Raw genomic sequence first — 16,556 nt, 5'->3', positions numbered from 1 at the left:
ATGTACAGTTATCACGAGGAGGGCTCGTGATCGTCATGGAGCACGAGGTGCAGATCCTCCAGTGCCTGATTTGGTGACTGCAGTTCTAAATGCTCTGCAGGTGGGGATGGCTGCAAATAGAACTATGACGGAGAACCTGATGAAGAATAATCAAGATATGTTGCAGGACTTCATGACTGAGATGAGGGCTGAGAGAGCTCAGCATAGGAGGTATGATTCTCCTCCACTTATAGCTACGGTGACTCCTACACCTATGCCATCTGGTACACCTCATCAGGAGGGGAGTGGGGATAGTCACCATTCTGGTGAGGCTAGTCAGCCCACTGTTGATCCGACATATGTTGCTCAATCTTCTGGGGTGACTGAGCAGTTGGTTGCTGGTGCTGCTGATGAGCAGAGGCTCATATCTTTCAGGAAACATAAACTGCCAGTATTACAGAGATCTAAGGACCCAAAGATAGTTACTACCTGGCTGATGGGGATGGACAAAATATTTCAGGTAATGAGGTGTCAGGATCCGCATAAGCTTATGTATTCTGTGTATATGCTAGAGGGTGATGCCCAAGAGTGGTGGTGCAATGCATCTCACCCGTTTGTTATCCAGGGAGAGGAGCTGGCCTGGACATTATTTGAGGGGTTGTTTCACGAAGAGTATTTTCCCCGGGATGTCAAAAAAGTAAAACAAGGGGAATTTGATAAAATGGTACAAGGAACTATGACTGTGGACGCTTACTTGGCCAAGTTCAATAAATTGGTCAAGTTTGCCAATTATGGGGGTGTTCTGCCTACTCCTGAACTTTTATCTGCTACATTCCAAAGGGGACTAAGTGAAAAGATTGCAAAGAGAATGTCACATACTGCTGTGAGAAATTTTGTGATTCTGGTGACCCAGTGTAAGAGGGTTGAGACTGTGTATGGCAGGTATCCGAATTCTAATACTGCAAAAGATCAAGAAGTTAAGAGGACATCTGGTCCTTCAGGTTCAAATTATAGAGGTGCCTATCATCATAATAATAACAGAGGTAGGGGGTTGCAGGTAAGGCAGCCTCCTCGTCAATTTAAGAGAGGTGATGGCCAGAGAAGTGGTTATAATGACAGAAATTCTACTGCTCAGTGTGAGAAGTGTAAGAGGTACCACAGAGGTCCTTGTACTGCGGCTCCTATCATGCTTTGAATGTGGCAAGGTTGGGCATTTTTCCAGGGAATGTTATAGCAATACTAGGCAGGCTGCGAATCTGCAGGCCTCGCCATCTGTTCCTACTGTGGAACGTGTTTACACTACCAATGTGCAGCAGACAGAGAAGGCACCGAATCTTACGAAAGGTATAATTTTTATCTCTAATATTGATTTATCTGTGTTGTTTGATTCGGGAGTGAAACATTCGTTCATGGCGGAATATGTTACTAAGGGGTTAAACTTAAGGGTAACACGAATGATTCCCCCTATGCGTATTACTACTGCTACAGGAGAGGTTAGTGATTCCTCCTTTATTTATAAAGAAGTTGGGTTTGTCTATTAAGACAGGGGTTGCACTATTGATTTGATTATCTTGCCCCTGGCCTCTGTTAATTTGATTTTGGGTATGGACTGGTTGTCTCAAAGCTGCACAATGATTGATTGCTACGGAAAGAGGTTGATACTATCTCACGAGAAGCCCTCTGTTTGTCCATCTCCTTATCTGTCTGTCTGTCAAACTATTAAAGCCTTGAAGGCTGGTGATATGGGTTATGTCTTCTTGGGTGGATTGGTTGGTGATATGGAGTTAGAAATTTCAAGTGTTCCGGTGGTTAATGAATTTGCTGATGTATTTCCTGACGAGATATCGGAATTTCCACCTAAGAGAAAGATTGAATTCTCTATTGATTTGTTGCCTGGTGTGGGGCCTATCTCTTTGGCTCCATACTGGATGTCGTCACTGGAGTTGGCTGAGTTGAGGAAGTATATCGAAGAACTATCTGCAAAGAACTTTATCAGACCGAGTGTCTCTCCATGGGAGCACCGGTAATATTTATGAAAAAGAAGGACGGTTGCATGAGATTGTGTACTGACTATCGGCAGTTAAACAAAGTTATAATTAAGAACAGGTACCTGTTGCCACGTATTGATGATTTGTTAGATCAATTGAGGGGTTCCTGTGTATTCTCTAAGATTGATTTACGATTCGGATACTACCAGATCAGGATTAAGCCGGAGAATGTGCCTAAAATGGCTTTCCGATCCAGATACGGACACTTTGAGTTTCAAGTGATTCCTTTTGGGTTTACTAATGCCCCTGCGGTGTTCATGGATTATATGAATCGTATTTTTAAACCGTATTTGGACTAGTCTGCGATAGTATGTATTGATGATATCCTGATATATACCAAAAGTAAAGAGGAGCATACGGAGTATCGGAGGACTGTGTTGCCGGTGTTGAAAGATAAAAAGTTGTATGCTAAGTCATCTAAGTGTGAATTCTGGTTATCTGAGGTGCAGTTTCTTGGTCATGTGATTTCTACTAGTGGAGTTGCTTAAGATCCAAGTAAGATTGAAGCGGTAAGTGACTGGGAATGACCTAAGACTGTGATTGAGATCAAGATCTTTCTGGGTCTTGCTTGTTATTATCGCAGACTTATATAGGGGTTTTCTACTATGGTATTATCGTTGACCCGATTGACACGAAAGGATACTCCTTTTGTGTGCACCCAGAAATATGAAGACTATTTTCTGACATTTAAAGAGAAGTTGAATACTGCTCCTGTGTTGAATCTTCCCGATCCGGAAGGTGAGTTTGAATTATATTGTGATGCTTTCAAGAAAGGTTTAGGGAGTGTTCTGATGCAAGAAAGGAGATTGGTTGCTTATGCTTCTAGGTAGTTGAAGGCACATGAGGAAAATTATCCGACGCACGACTTGGAGCTTACTGTTATTGTGTTTTCCTTAAAAATCTGGAGTTTCTGTATAGGATAAAGTTTGCTGTGTGCAGTGATCACAAGAGCTTAAAATATTTGTTTGATCAGAAAGAGCTGAACATGAGACAACGGAGATGGGTGAAATTCTTAAAGGATTATGATTTTGAGCTGAAATACCATCAGGGTAAAGCTAATGTGGTGGCAGATGCCTTGAGTAAGAAGTATATCAGTTTGTCTCATATGATGATGTGGGATAATGAAGTGATTGAGCAGTGTAGAGATTTGAAAATAACGGATTTCTTTGCAGGTAGGATTTGTGACATTGAGTTGACACAGATTGAGAATGAGCTACATGAGAAAATTAAAGAAACTCAGATACGGAATGACAGTATCAAATATTTGAAAGACTAGAGTGACATATATGTTAATGAACAGGGTTTATTACTGTATCAGGGTAGGATTATTGTGCCCAAGGAGCTAGTAGAGGAGGTTATGATTGAGGCCCATAAGGGTTAGTATGTTATTCACCCAGGTGCTACAAAAATGTATCAAGATCTAAAAGTTAAGTTCTGGTGGCTGGGGAAGAAAAAGGACGTTGCTGAGTACGTATCAAAGTGCTTAGTTTGTCAAAAAGTGAAAATAGAACATCAGAAACCTACTGATTTACCTCAGCCACTGGATATACCAGAGTGGAAATGGGAGAGCATCTCTATGGATTTCGTTGTTGGGTTGCCTCGGACTCAGGCGGGTTACGATTCAATTTGGGTTATAGTGGACAGACTTACGCGGTCTGCACACTTTCTGCCAGTGCGAGTGGATTTCTCTACGGAGAAATTAGCAAAATTATATGTGAATGAGATTATAAGGCTCGATGGGATACCGGTTAGTCTTGTCAGTGATCGGGACCCGAAGTTTACTTCACTCATTTGGGGAGCCTTGCAGCAGGCTTTTGGCACTCAACTTAGGTTGAGCACTGCATATCACCCGTAGACTGATGGTCAGACTAAGAGGACCATACAGACACTTGAGGATATGCTGAGAGCTTGCACACTAGAGCAGGGTACTGCTTAGGATAGGTATTTGTTATTGGTGGAATTTTTGTATAATAACAATTTTCATTCCAGTCTGGGCATGGCATCGTATGAGGCATTGTATGGGCGGAGATATCGTACTCCTACTTGTTGGACTGAGGTAGGTGATAAAGAGAGATTTGGTCCGGATTTTGTGTATGAGATTGTAAGAACTCGCACCGTTAAATCAGGAAATTAATTAATTAATTATGAGATTAATGAGATAATTGCATAATTGACCCTATAATTATGAGATGGCTTAAATAATTATGGTAAGTGATTAATAATGTGGAAAGTCAATTTTCTGACGAAAAGTGCAGATACCGGTTCTGCCTCACGGTATAAATGCGTACCGATGAAGTATCCCGAAAAATTATGAAAAGTGTATATGTCACTAGAATAATATATAGGACTAGCATAACAAGTTTCAAGTCAAAATAATGAAAACTGGCGTCAGAACTGATACCGGCTACGTAAAAACGCGTACCGGCAAAGTGCTGCGAAAAATAAAATAAAAATATGACAAATCCTAGAAAAATGGCTAGGTTCAGAATCTCAAGTTTGAGATTAAAAGAATAAGCGTAGCTATTAGTGCTAATACAGTGTGATTAATTTAATGGACCTATAAATAGAAGTTGGACCCATAACCCTAGGCCATAATTTGGCTGCTACGTGAGGATTGTGAGTGCTGACTACCTTCAGCCATTTCCTCTCTTCATAGAAGCTTGGAACTTGCATTAAAATCGAACCAAGTTATCACATTTTTTCCTTTTCTCTTTACCAAAACACCATAGCTAGGTGGGAGTTGGTCTTGTGATGGTGTGGGATGTCTCATTTCTGAGTTTAGGCTCCTGACTTGTGTGGTTTTTGGGGCTAAGTTGTGGGTTCTTGTTGTAAGAGCCTTGTTCATACCATTGGAGGTTTCAAGAAGCCATTTTGATGGTGAAAGGTCCAAGCTTGTAGTGTATTTTCGTGCCATTGCAAAGTCAGAACCTTGGAGCTGTGTGGGAAGCTCCAAGTCACTCTCTTTTTCTAAGTTAGAGACACTTGAGGTATACCATGATCACCTCTTTTGCATTTTCTTGATTTGAGCTTGTTTAATCCATTAAAAAGGAAAACTTTGATCATTTGAGTTAAGGACTGAGAATCTAAGTCTAAAATATGTTAACGAACATCTGTTTACGGAGTCATTGGACTCCAAATCGCTTAAGGACCCTTAAAAATGGAATTATGCAGTGAACAGCTCGAGTTTTTTCATTCTGTCTGATAAGTATTCAAATATTTTTCGTGAAGTATTCGAATACTCATCAGTAGTGGTCGAAAATACTTTCTGGGAAGAAAAGTATTCGGATACCATAGTGTAGTATTCAAATACTGAGTAGTATTCGAATATTGTTGGGAAAGTATTCGGATACCATGTGGTATTCGAATACTTAAGTGAAAGTATTCGGATACTTTCTGGAGACATGTAGTATTTGAATACTCATCGAGGAGTATTCGAATACCTCATGCAGAATTTGCATGAGATCGCCTAAAACGAGTTGGAAAGCCTTAATCACTTAATGGAACATTGGACAATGAATATTAATGATTATTTATTGTATAAACAGACTGTGATTGTGTTGTTTGGTGACATTGAGCTAGGGTGGACTTGGCTTGGATTGATTGCTTAAGAGGTAAGCTTTCTTATCCTCGGTTTAGCCATTGTTGGTTCCACCATACCCCATGGAGGGATGGTTTATATGCATGATGTATTTTCATGTATTGATTTTGAAATGTTGTTGAGCTGTTTTGTGCAAATGCCTTATGATATGCATGTGTTGTTCCATCTAGACGGTAAGCCTGTGTATGTAGGAGACATACCATAGGGTGATTCTGTGAGTGGGTGCAAGTGGTGTCTTGCACTGATTGTAGGTAATAGACGTATATAAATCCTGCATTTCTCTAGCCAGTAGAATAGTTGACACACATGACATGATTATTCTACTGCATTGCACTGATTTTGGAACTTATATTGTTTTACTGCTTTTAGAACTTATATTACACATGTAAGTGAGCTTGGGGTGGAGAAATCCTAGAGGACCCCTTGCCTTACTGAGATTTCTGTTTAGAGATCTCACCCCACGTTTGGGACACATTTTCAGGTTCAGGTAACTCGGGGGTTGATACCTCGGGCGGCAGGAGGCCGGAGCTGAGTTGAGATTTATACTTTTATGATGATGTGCTGGATTGTGACATGCTTTACATTTATTACCATGTTATTTGATGCGAGACTTTGTTGGCTTTTGTTGCCTTATTTGGTGAGCACGGGGGTTGTCCATGCCACATTGATTGACCATGTCTTATTTTAGTATTGAGTTGTATAATTGTATCAGGATTATGGTCCGGACTACGTGTTGTAGTTCCGTGATTTAGATACACACATATCTATATTATGAGGTTATTCAGTGTATTTAGCTTTCATTGCAATTTACATACAGACAATGTTTTGAAAAGGATTAAGTAATCAACTTGGTTAATAATAATGACGTCATAAGTGAAAAGAAAAAGTTATTCCGCATTTTAATTAAGTGTGGCTTAATACGATGACATGATACCGGGTATACATGGGGTGCTACATTTTATGGTATCAGAGCACTTTCTAGGGAAAAAGCCTGTATGTATTACAATGACTTAGGTTGTTTTGTTGTGTGTCTTGTCTTGTGTGCTTTCTCTGTTGGGTTTTGCTATGATGATGCATGTGTGACCACATTGTGTGAGCCTAATCAACTCATTCTTTGTGTAACTTGTGCAGAGTCATGGTAATGCCAAGGAAAACCCGAGAGACGAACGAGGATCAACCTGATTCTTTCCTGGCTGCATTTGCTGAGATGTAGGCGGCTCGACTAGCCGACCAGGAGGCCGTGAGAATGGCAAACCAGGCTATGCTGGACGCCGTCAGAGAGGCAAACAGGAAAGCCACCGAGGACGTGCTGGAGGCAAATCTCCTGACAACATAGTTGAAGTACCATCTTGGCAAGGCCAATGTGGTAGATGATGCTTTGAGTCAGAAATCCGTGAGTCTATCCAGTTTGACCATGGGTGACTATGATATTATTGAGCAGTTTCGAGATCTGACGGTGACCTTATTGTTTGGGGGTGCACTCCTCGAAAAGGAAACGGTACAAGTTGAAAATAAGCTCATGGAAAAGATCAAAGAGGCGCGAGTGCAGAGAGAATGCCTTGATTATGTGAAGAACCAAGACAGTGTGTCTTGGAATGAGGACAGATTGCTGACTTTCCAAAAGAGGATTATGGTTCCTCGAGGTCCTTTGACTGAAGACGTGATGACAGAGGCTCATAAGGGCCAGTTTACTGTCCACCCTGGTGCTACAAAGATGTACCAGGACTTGAAGAGAAATTACTGGTGGCCGGGCATGAAGAAGGATATAGCAGTTTTTGTGTCAAAATGGTTGATTTGCCAGAAGGTGAAGATTGAACACCAGAAGCAACTGGTAAACTTCAACCTCTTGAGATTCTGGAATGGAAATGGGAGAGCATTTCCATGGACTTCGTGGTGAGTTTGCCGAAGACTCAGGCTGGTTGTGACTCTATCTGGGTCATTGTGGACAGATTGACCAAGTCTGCCCACTTTCTTCCAGTGAAGGTGAGCTTCACTACTGAGCAGTTGGCCAAAATTTTTGTTCGCGAGATCATGAGACTTAACGGGGTGCCCGAGAGTATCATCAGTGATAGGGACCCGAAGTTCACATCTCGGTTCTGGGAGGCGCTGCAGGGAGCTTTTGGTACTCAGTTGCGATTGAGTACAGCCTATCACACTCAGACTGACGGACAGACTGAGCGGACCATCCAGACATTGGAGGACATGTTGAGGGCTTGCACTTTGGAGCAGGGTTCAGCATGGGATAGGTACCTGCCATTGGTAGAGTTTTCATACAACAACAGTTTCCATGCTAGCCTAGGCATGGCACCCTACAAGGCATTGTATGGTAGGAGGTGTCGGACTCCTACCTGCTGGTCTGAGGTTGGAGACAAGGAGTTGGTTGGCTTGGACTTTGTCCAAGATACCACCCAGCAGATCTAGATGATCAGGGAGAAGCTGAAGCAGGCTCAGAATCGCCAGAAAAGCTATTACGATGTTAAGCATCGTCCACTGGAGTTCAGTGAGAGTGAGCACGTGTTTGTGAGACTTTCACCTATCACCGGTGTTGGTCGGACCCTCGGAGTGAGGAAGTTGAGCCCGAGATTCATTGGGCCATACCAGATACTTGGTAGGGTAGGACCTGTTTCCTATCGACTTGCCTTGCATCCGGACTTGACCAACATCCATGACGTGTTTCACGTGTCTCAACTGCAGAAGTACATAGCAGACCCTTCGCACGTGGTGCAACCTGATGATGTGGAAGCTCGTGAGAACTTAAAAACTCTCGTCGGACCACTCAAGATTCTCGATCGTGGCGAGAAGAAGCTGAGGAGCAAGATCATTCCGATGGTCAAAGTGCAATGGACAGGAATAACTCCTGAAGAGTGTACCTGGGAGCGAGAGGACGAGCTTCTCCGGCAGTACCCCGACTTCCGAGACAGGTATGTTTCTGATTTTGAGGACAAAATCCTTAAAAAGGTGGGGTGAATGTAAGAACCCGCACCGTTAATTTAGGAAATTAATTAATTAACTATGTGAGTAATGAGATAATTCCATAATTGACCCTAATAATTATGATAAGGTTTAAATAATTATGATAAGTGTGAAATAATACTGAAAGTCTCTTTTTTGACGAAAAGTGCAGATACCAGTTATGCTCCACAGTATAAGTGCGTACCGATGAAGTATCCCGGAAAATTACGAAAAGTATGTATATGTCACTAGAATAATATAGAGGACTAGCATAACAAGTTTCAGGTCGAAATAATGAGAACTGGTGCCAGAACTGATACTGGCTATGTAAAAGCGCGTACCAGAAAGGTGCTGCGAAAAATAAAATAAAAATATGACAAATCTTAAAAAAATGAGTAGGTTCAGAATCCTAAGTTTGGGATTAAAATACTAAGCATAGCTATTAGTGCTAATACTGAGTGTTTATGTTAATATATGGATGTCCTAGAGACAATCTTTTAATTAGATTAGGACATATGTGGACCTTTGTATTGTCGCAAATAAATAAAAGCACTATATATCATGTTTCATATTTTGTCTCAATATTACTGTTAATATTTTATATGAGTAACTGGATAAACCCTTGGAATAAAATAGGTATCTCTTGAGTATCTGTGATGAGATCACGATCATGAGCATTCAAGGTTATTCCTTATTTTATGTTCCTAGTCTAGAGACACTGAGAATGGGGATCAGTGATCTCGGGTAAGACTAGCACGACTTATCTACTTGTATTCGGATGTAAGGTAAAGACCTCATGAGCTACAGATATGGAGATGTCTTAGCTAAAGTCGTGGATGGATCTATAAGGGTATAGCTCGCACTGAACAGACCCACAAAAGAGACTCTATGAGGAAATCTCACAGAGAGTATCATTAGAGTAGTCTCTTTATATTTAGGTATGTCTTTCCTTAGACCAGAAGTTATTACCTAGACTGTGTTCTAGAAGGCATGCTTTTACTGTATACCTCGTCTGCCTGAAACATGGAGACTCATAGGTATACTGTTGGGCTTGTCCTGAAAGAGCACAGGGCTAGGGTGATAAGCTGAAGGAATTCGTCAAATCTCTGTGAGAGATTAGGTTATCTGTAAACCGGAGAAATCAGGATGACATTTACAGGGACTCAGGAATCTATGCATAGTAAAAGAGATCATGAGATGATCTGCCTTAAGAGTCAGTAAATTGAAGATTCCCTATTTCGAATAAAGCTTACCCTAAACCACAAAGGTTGATACGCTTCTTTACCCTAGGTTTTATGGGAAGGTAACCGAGACGAAAAGAAATACATACGGCAACTAAATATGTGTAATAGGATGATCAAGTCATTAATCTAACTAGCTCTGGGGCAACAAAGCATTGTTAGTGCTCTGCGTTGTCATTAAATGGGTTGTGGGCTTGTTGGGCCCGAGCCCATTTATGTCAGTGGCTATGTTGGACCTAATGGGTCACACACTAACACCTTAATGTCATGATGATATAGCATTAAAGGTATTGGGCCTAATAATGGTTGTTAGCCCAAGATGAAGTTTGGAAGCCCACCTAAGAGAGAGAGGGCGCATGGTATTGTTAATGGGTTTGGATGGTCCAAGGCATTACTAATTAATTTAATTAGTTAAATTAATTATCAAATATTTAAATTTTGAATTTTGAATTTGAAATTTGAAATTTGAAATTTGAAATTTGAAATTTGAATTTGAATTTTGAAATTCGAATTTTGAATTGGAAATTTGAAATTTGAAATTTGAAATTTGAATTTTGAATTTGAATTTTGAAATTTGAATTTTGAATTTAAAATTTGAATTTGAATTTGAATTTGAAATTTGAATTTGAATTTAGAATTTAAATGTTTGAACGTTTGAATTTAAATGTTTGAATTCAAATTTGGATTGGCTATGAAAAGTTGTTTCATAACAAAAGGATAAGATGAGATCTTGTTGGAACAAATCCCTTGTATCAAGAGAAGATCTATGGAGATCTCCAAGGGCTGATTTGAGGTGCCATTTTGGTGGGAGATGATTGTCATCTTGTCAAACCAACAAGCTCCAATCAGATTTGGTTGTTGAGAGAATCAGTGAGCTAGTTGGTTCAAACTTGAATGCAACAGCTCAAATGTATCTGAACCCTTTTTGGGCTGAATAGGGGCGCATGAATTGGTGGTCATATGATGACCATTGGTTCAGAATTTTGACTAGATAAAAACCTAGTCTTATGAGGATTCAAAGGGGAGGTTGTTGGGATTTTTGAATTGCAACAACCCCACCTTTGTCTTACTCACTTGTGCGCCACTTTCATTATAAGTAAAGTAAAAATTCTGATTTGATACACTAATTCTCTCTCTCTCTTATGCGCCTAGTTGGTGAGTTCCTCCTTAAGGTTTTTCAAAAGAACCTAGCCAATTCTTCTATATACCATTCCCATTCTTGTGAAGTTTTCATGCTGGAGACTTCACTCTTCTAAACACATATACCTAGCCTCCTTCTTCACCTATTGAGCGCATAGCAAGCCTCTCTGTGGTGGTCAATTGGTGGCTTTCAAGAAAGCGTTCTTGCATCTTGACGTGGGTGGTGTGGATCAACGTTAGAGGGTTTGAACCCTTCAAACCTAACACTGATCGTCTTGGAGTTTTGAACTCACAAACAAAGGTAACATCACATGCCATAAAGCATGATTCTTGATTGCATGTGTAATTCCGCATATGAAAAATTTTATTTTTCCCTCTCACATGCTACGGCCTTCAAGGCCATTTTACTTTCAAGTGGTATCAGAGCCGGTCGCTTTACCATCGGCGGGTGATGGTAATTTGTTTGTGAAATTAATTTTCTCACGGTCAAAAGGTCTTTTTGTTAAAGATTAATTCTTTGCATGTGTATTTTTTTTTACGAACATGTTTAATATGATTATGGTGTTCATATATCTACATGACCTCATGGTTTTGTTTGTTTTGATTCTTTGTGAAAGTTTTCAAAAGAAACATTTTTTTGAAAAGGGAATATGATTCTGCCATGATGTGAATATTCAAATGCATTATTTTCTCCATGATTTTATTCAATAAAATTTTTGTATATGATGATGTATGGTTCGGCCATATGAGTTATGGTTAGGGGTGTTAACGGGCCGAGCCGAGCCGAGCCGAGCTTTGATCTTAACGGGCCAAGCCTGTATTTAAACGTGTCCGACTGGCCTTAGCCTGTTACCTGTTACGAATATAATATTGTCTTGTGGCCTGGTTTATTTACAAAAAATAAAAGCCTGTGTGAAGCCTGTCTTAGCCTGTTAGCATGTTAAAGAATAAAAATAAGATAACAGAATTCCACAAAAAATCAATTTCCAGATAGAAACCTTAGCTTCCAATTTGTAGCAATAATTTACAAAGTCTACAATAAATAAATAAAATTAAAGTGAGAGAAGGTAGATAACAGGTTATATTATCTTAGCCCATTATAAAAAAAGTGCCAACAAAAATAAAAATAAAATAAATAAAATAAAAAATAAATTGACACAAACGAGCAGTGCACAGTGGTACGAATGAGTTTTTGTGGGTTTGTTTGTGTGAAGGAGGATGAAGGATAATATAGAACATCACTAGTAATTCCATAAATATACATAAATTCAATATATATCCAAATAGCATAATATAGAACAAAATCATTCAAAAAGTCTGTTAAACCAATAAAGTAGGGTGAAATAAATTGATAAGAGAGAGTTATTACAAGTAGTATAAAAAGTATAAATAAATATTTATATACTAGGCTAGCCTGGGAGGCTCTAAGGCCGAGCTTCTGAATTAGAGCCTGAGGCCTTTTTATTAAACGAGCTTTTGTACAAGTCCAAGCCTGGTTCCAACACGAGCTTTTATTAAACGAGCTCAGGCCTTTACGAGCCGAGCCAAAGGCCCCTGAAAGGCCTCTGACTCGTTTACCACCCCTAGTTATGGTTGAATAAATGGTTTAATATTTGTGATCTTTGAGAAAGATTTGACAAAGATTTGAATTATGCATAAAGATGCAAAATTCGACCATTGGGAGAAAATTGGACAATTTTTGAATTTTGATTCTTGTTTTGATATTTTAATTGTTAAATTATCAAAATATATGTGAGGAAATATTTATATAATATTTGATATTATGTGCTTGCAAGTTGTTTAAATATTCAGGTGCAATTTGGAAGGGGATGGTCATGGTGCTCGAAATTCGAATTTCAAATTTTAAATTAATGTGTAATTTTTCTCTATTTTAATTAGAGTTGTAATTTGAATTTTGAATTTTGTATTTTTATTATTTGTCCCTCCAAAGATTTTTTGGAGTTTCTTTAATTATATGTAATTAGAGAATTAGGCTAGTGGCGTATAGATGACGAGGAGCCGATGCTTGTGAAGCAAGATGGACAAATGCACGAGCACCATGACCATCTCAAATAAAACTGTTTTATATGCATGTATGCTTTTATGTTTTGAGCGACTAGTATGCATGAATTGGACAAATCGCGTTCGTATGTATTATTATGTATGTCCAATTACGACTAGTGTAATCCGACAGATGTTTGACATAGGATAACGACTAGCATGATAATAATATAAATGTGTTTGATGAGACCTAATAAACCCCAAATAAAAGGAACCCTTAAAGGAATAAATTATTAAGCATATGATTACCTCCCACCACTAATATTACTCGAACCTCCTCTACATAGTGGTGCTCCACAACTCAGTTGGGACCCACTGTTTCGTTGAGTAAGAGTAGTATTAGAAGTGTTAGACACTTAAGGTGCTGGTTAATACTTAACTGTGACATAAGTTGCAGGCTCAGCCGGGCTTATGTGCTTAGGGTAATAATGCTAGGTTGGTTGCATGAGATGCACCACTAAGTGACAAGGAGTTGTCAACCTAATGTTAAGATAGGGTATGAGATACTGTTGATGAGGATCAACCCATTATTTAAATTAATCTTGCGGTCACAGACGGGGGTTAAAATAGATAATCGCACTCTTAATCTCACTAAGGTAAAATCTAAAAGTAGATTAACCCTAAGTCAAATGGGAAGGGTCATTGACTTAGATAAAATAGTGGGAGGGGAAAATTATTTAAAGTCTTTAATAATTTGTTTATACAACATGTCTAAATATATTAATTAAATAATCTTTACATCTTTTTCAGTTTTTAGTATGACTAATCCACTGTCACTGCGCTCAATACTCGATATGAACAAACTGACCGGTTCAAACTTTATGGACTGGTATCGGAACTTAAGAATTGTTCTTAGGGCCGCAAAAATAGCTTATGTACTTGGTGCTGCATTACCCATAGCTCCTAGGGAAGGGGAAGATGGGTTCGCGGAATTTGATTTCGAGGCCCACAAACAGCACATGGATGACAATGTGTTGACTGTCTGCATCATGTTGGCATCCATGTCGCCTGAACTGCAAAAGCAGCATGAGCATATGGATGCTCCCTTTATTGTCTTACATCTCAAAGAGTTGTATGGCATTAAAGGCAGACATCAGAGGTATGAGGCCTCTAGAGAATTGTTCTCATGCAGGATGTCTGAGAACATGTCTATGTGCAGTCATGTTCTTAAGATGATCAGGCTCATTGAGAAGCTAGGAGATCTAGGCTTCGTGATGGATGCCGAGCTAAGTAATGACTTAGTCCTGACTTCGCTTCCACCTTCCTTCAATCAATTCATTATGAATTACAACATGCATAGGATGCTTGTGAGCTTGCCTGAATTGTTAAGCATGTTAACAACTGCTGAAGTGTCTATCAAGAAGGATAGGACACATGCTCTTCTAATTGGTAGGCCTAGCAAGGCAAAGGGTAAGGGCAAGGAGCCTGTGAAAGGAGACTCCCTTAAACCCAAAGGAAAACCCAAGAAGAAGAAAGGCAAAAAGAAGGGTAAGAGTGCATCCAAGGACAAAAGCGATACTGAGTGCTTCCATTGTGGCAAGAAAGGCCATTGGAAGACTACCTGAAGAGTGTGAAGGACAAGAAGCATGGTGATGCTTCTACCTCAGGTACTTTCATGATTGAGATAAATTATTCTTGTGCTAATCCTACCTCATGGGTATTGGATACCGGTTGTGGTTCTCATATCTGCAATATGTTGCAGGTGCTTAGGAGCCCAAGGAGATTGGAGAGAAACGAGTTGGACCTCCGCGTTGGCAATGGAGCAAGGGTTGCTGCTCATTCTATTGGAGATGCCGACCTTATTTTGCCTACGGGCCTTTTATTGCATTTGAATAATTGTCTTTATGTTCCAAACATTTCTAGAAACATTATTTCTATTTCTTGTTTAGAACAAGATTGTTTTACTTTTAGTATTAAGAATGGTACATTTTCTATCATTTCGAATGATATTATTTATGGTACTGCTTCTTTAATAAATGGATTGTAAGTTCTGGAAATGGGAACTGAAGTGCTCAATATAGCCGTGAAACGACCTAGGATAGATAATCAATCTTATCTTTGGCATTATAGACAAGGGCACATAAACAAAACAAGATTGTCTAGGATGCATGCAAATGTATACCTAGATTCCATGGATTTGGAATCCTATGGACAATGTGAATCTTGTCTAGCTGGGAAAATGACTTGTCATAAGCCCAAAGGGCTTGAGAGTCATAGGGCTAGTGATTTATTAGAACTCATTCACACTGATGTTTGTGGGCCAATGTCTATAGAGGCTAAAGGAGGATACTCCTATTTCATCTCCTTTACTGATGACAAATCAAGATTTGGGTACGTGTACCTAATGAGATATAAATCCGAAGCCTTTGAAAAGTTCAAGGAGTTTAGGAATGAAGTAGAGAAACAGTGTGGCAAGATGATTAAGACATTATGATCAGATCGTGGTGGTGAATATCTGAGCCATCAGTTTTAGGATTATCTGAGAGAAAATGGAATTCTCTCGCAGTTTACTGCACCTTACACACCACACCAAAATGGTGTCTCCGAAAGGAGAAACAGGACCTTGTTAGACATGGTCAGGTCTATGATGAGTGAGACTCAACTTCCAAAATCGTTTTGGGGATATGCCTTAGACACAACGGCATACCTTCTAAATATGGTACCGTTTAAATCTGTTCAGACCACACCATATGAGATATGGAATGGTAAGAGACCCAACCTGAGTTATCTCAGGGTATGGGGATCGCCAGCTTATGTCAAAGCGTTGGCATTAGACAAGCTTAGTGCTAAGAGTATTAAATGTCTATTTGTGGGGTATCCTAAAGGTACTAAGGGATACTACTTTTACTCCATGGATGAACACAAGGTGTTTGTGTCAAAGAATGCTGAGTTCCTTAAGAAGGATTTGATCTCTCAAGGAGCCAGTGGGAGTAAGATTGATCTTAAAGAAGTTCAAGAACCACATGAACAGATTGAGGAACCCGAGTCTGCTCCACATGCGACGTTCTCCAATGGAGAAGTAAACACACAACTCCGTAGGTCAACGAGGGTCATCCATCCACCTGAGAGGTATGGGTTTGTGATTGAGAATCAGCAAACCGTCGAGGATGATGAACCAAGTAACTACGAAGAGGCAGTCAAGGATGTTGACTCTTCTAGATGGCTTGAAGCCATGGAATCTGAAATGGATTTGATGTATCAAAACAAGGTATGGACCTTGGTTCCTAAACCGCAAGGAATAGTTCCTATCGGTAACAAATGAGTCTTTAAAAGAAAGACTGATGCAGATGGCAACGTTCAGACCTACAAAGCTAGGTTGATTGCGAAAGGGTATCGTCAAAGACAAGGAGTTGACTATGATGAGACTTTCTCGCATGTTGCCATGATCAAATCTATTAGGATCATGCTTGCAATAGTGACATATCACAACTATGAAATTTGGCAAATGGATGTCAAGACCGCCTTCTTGAATGGGTTCTTGAAGGAGGAAGTGTACATGACACAACCTGAGGGCTTTAAAATCAAAGATCAGGAGCA

Source organism: Gastrolobium bilobum, unplaced genomic scaffold (assembly GCF_033153095.1).
Source record: "Gastrolobium bilobum isolate Gb01-03AN ecotype WA unplaced genomic scaffold, APGP_CSIRO_Gbil_v1 utg21941, whole genome shotgun sequence".
Taxonomy (NCBI): Eukaryota; Viridiplantae; Streptophyta; class Magnoliopsida; order Fabales; family Fabaceae; genus Gastrolobium; species Gastrolobium bilobum.
Note: the sequence above shows the minus strand (reverse complement) of the source record.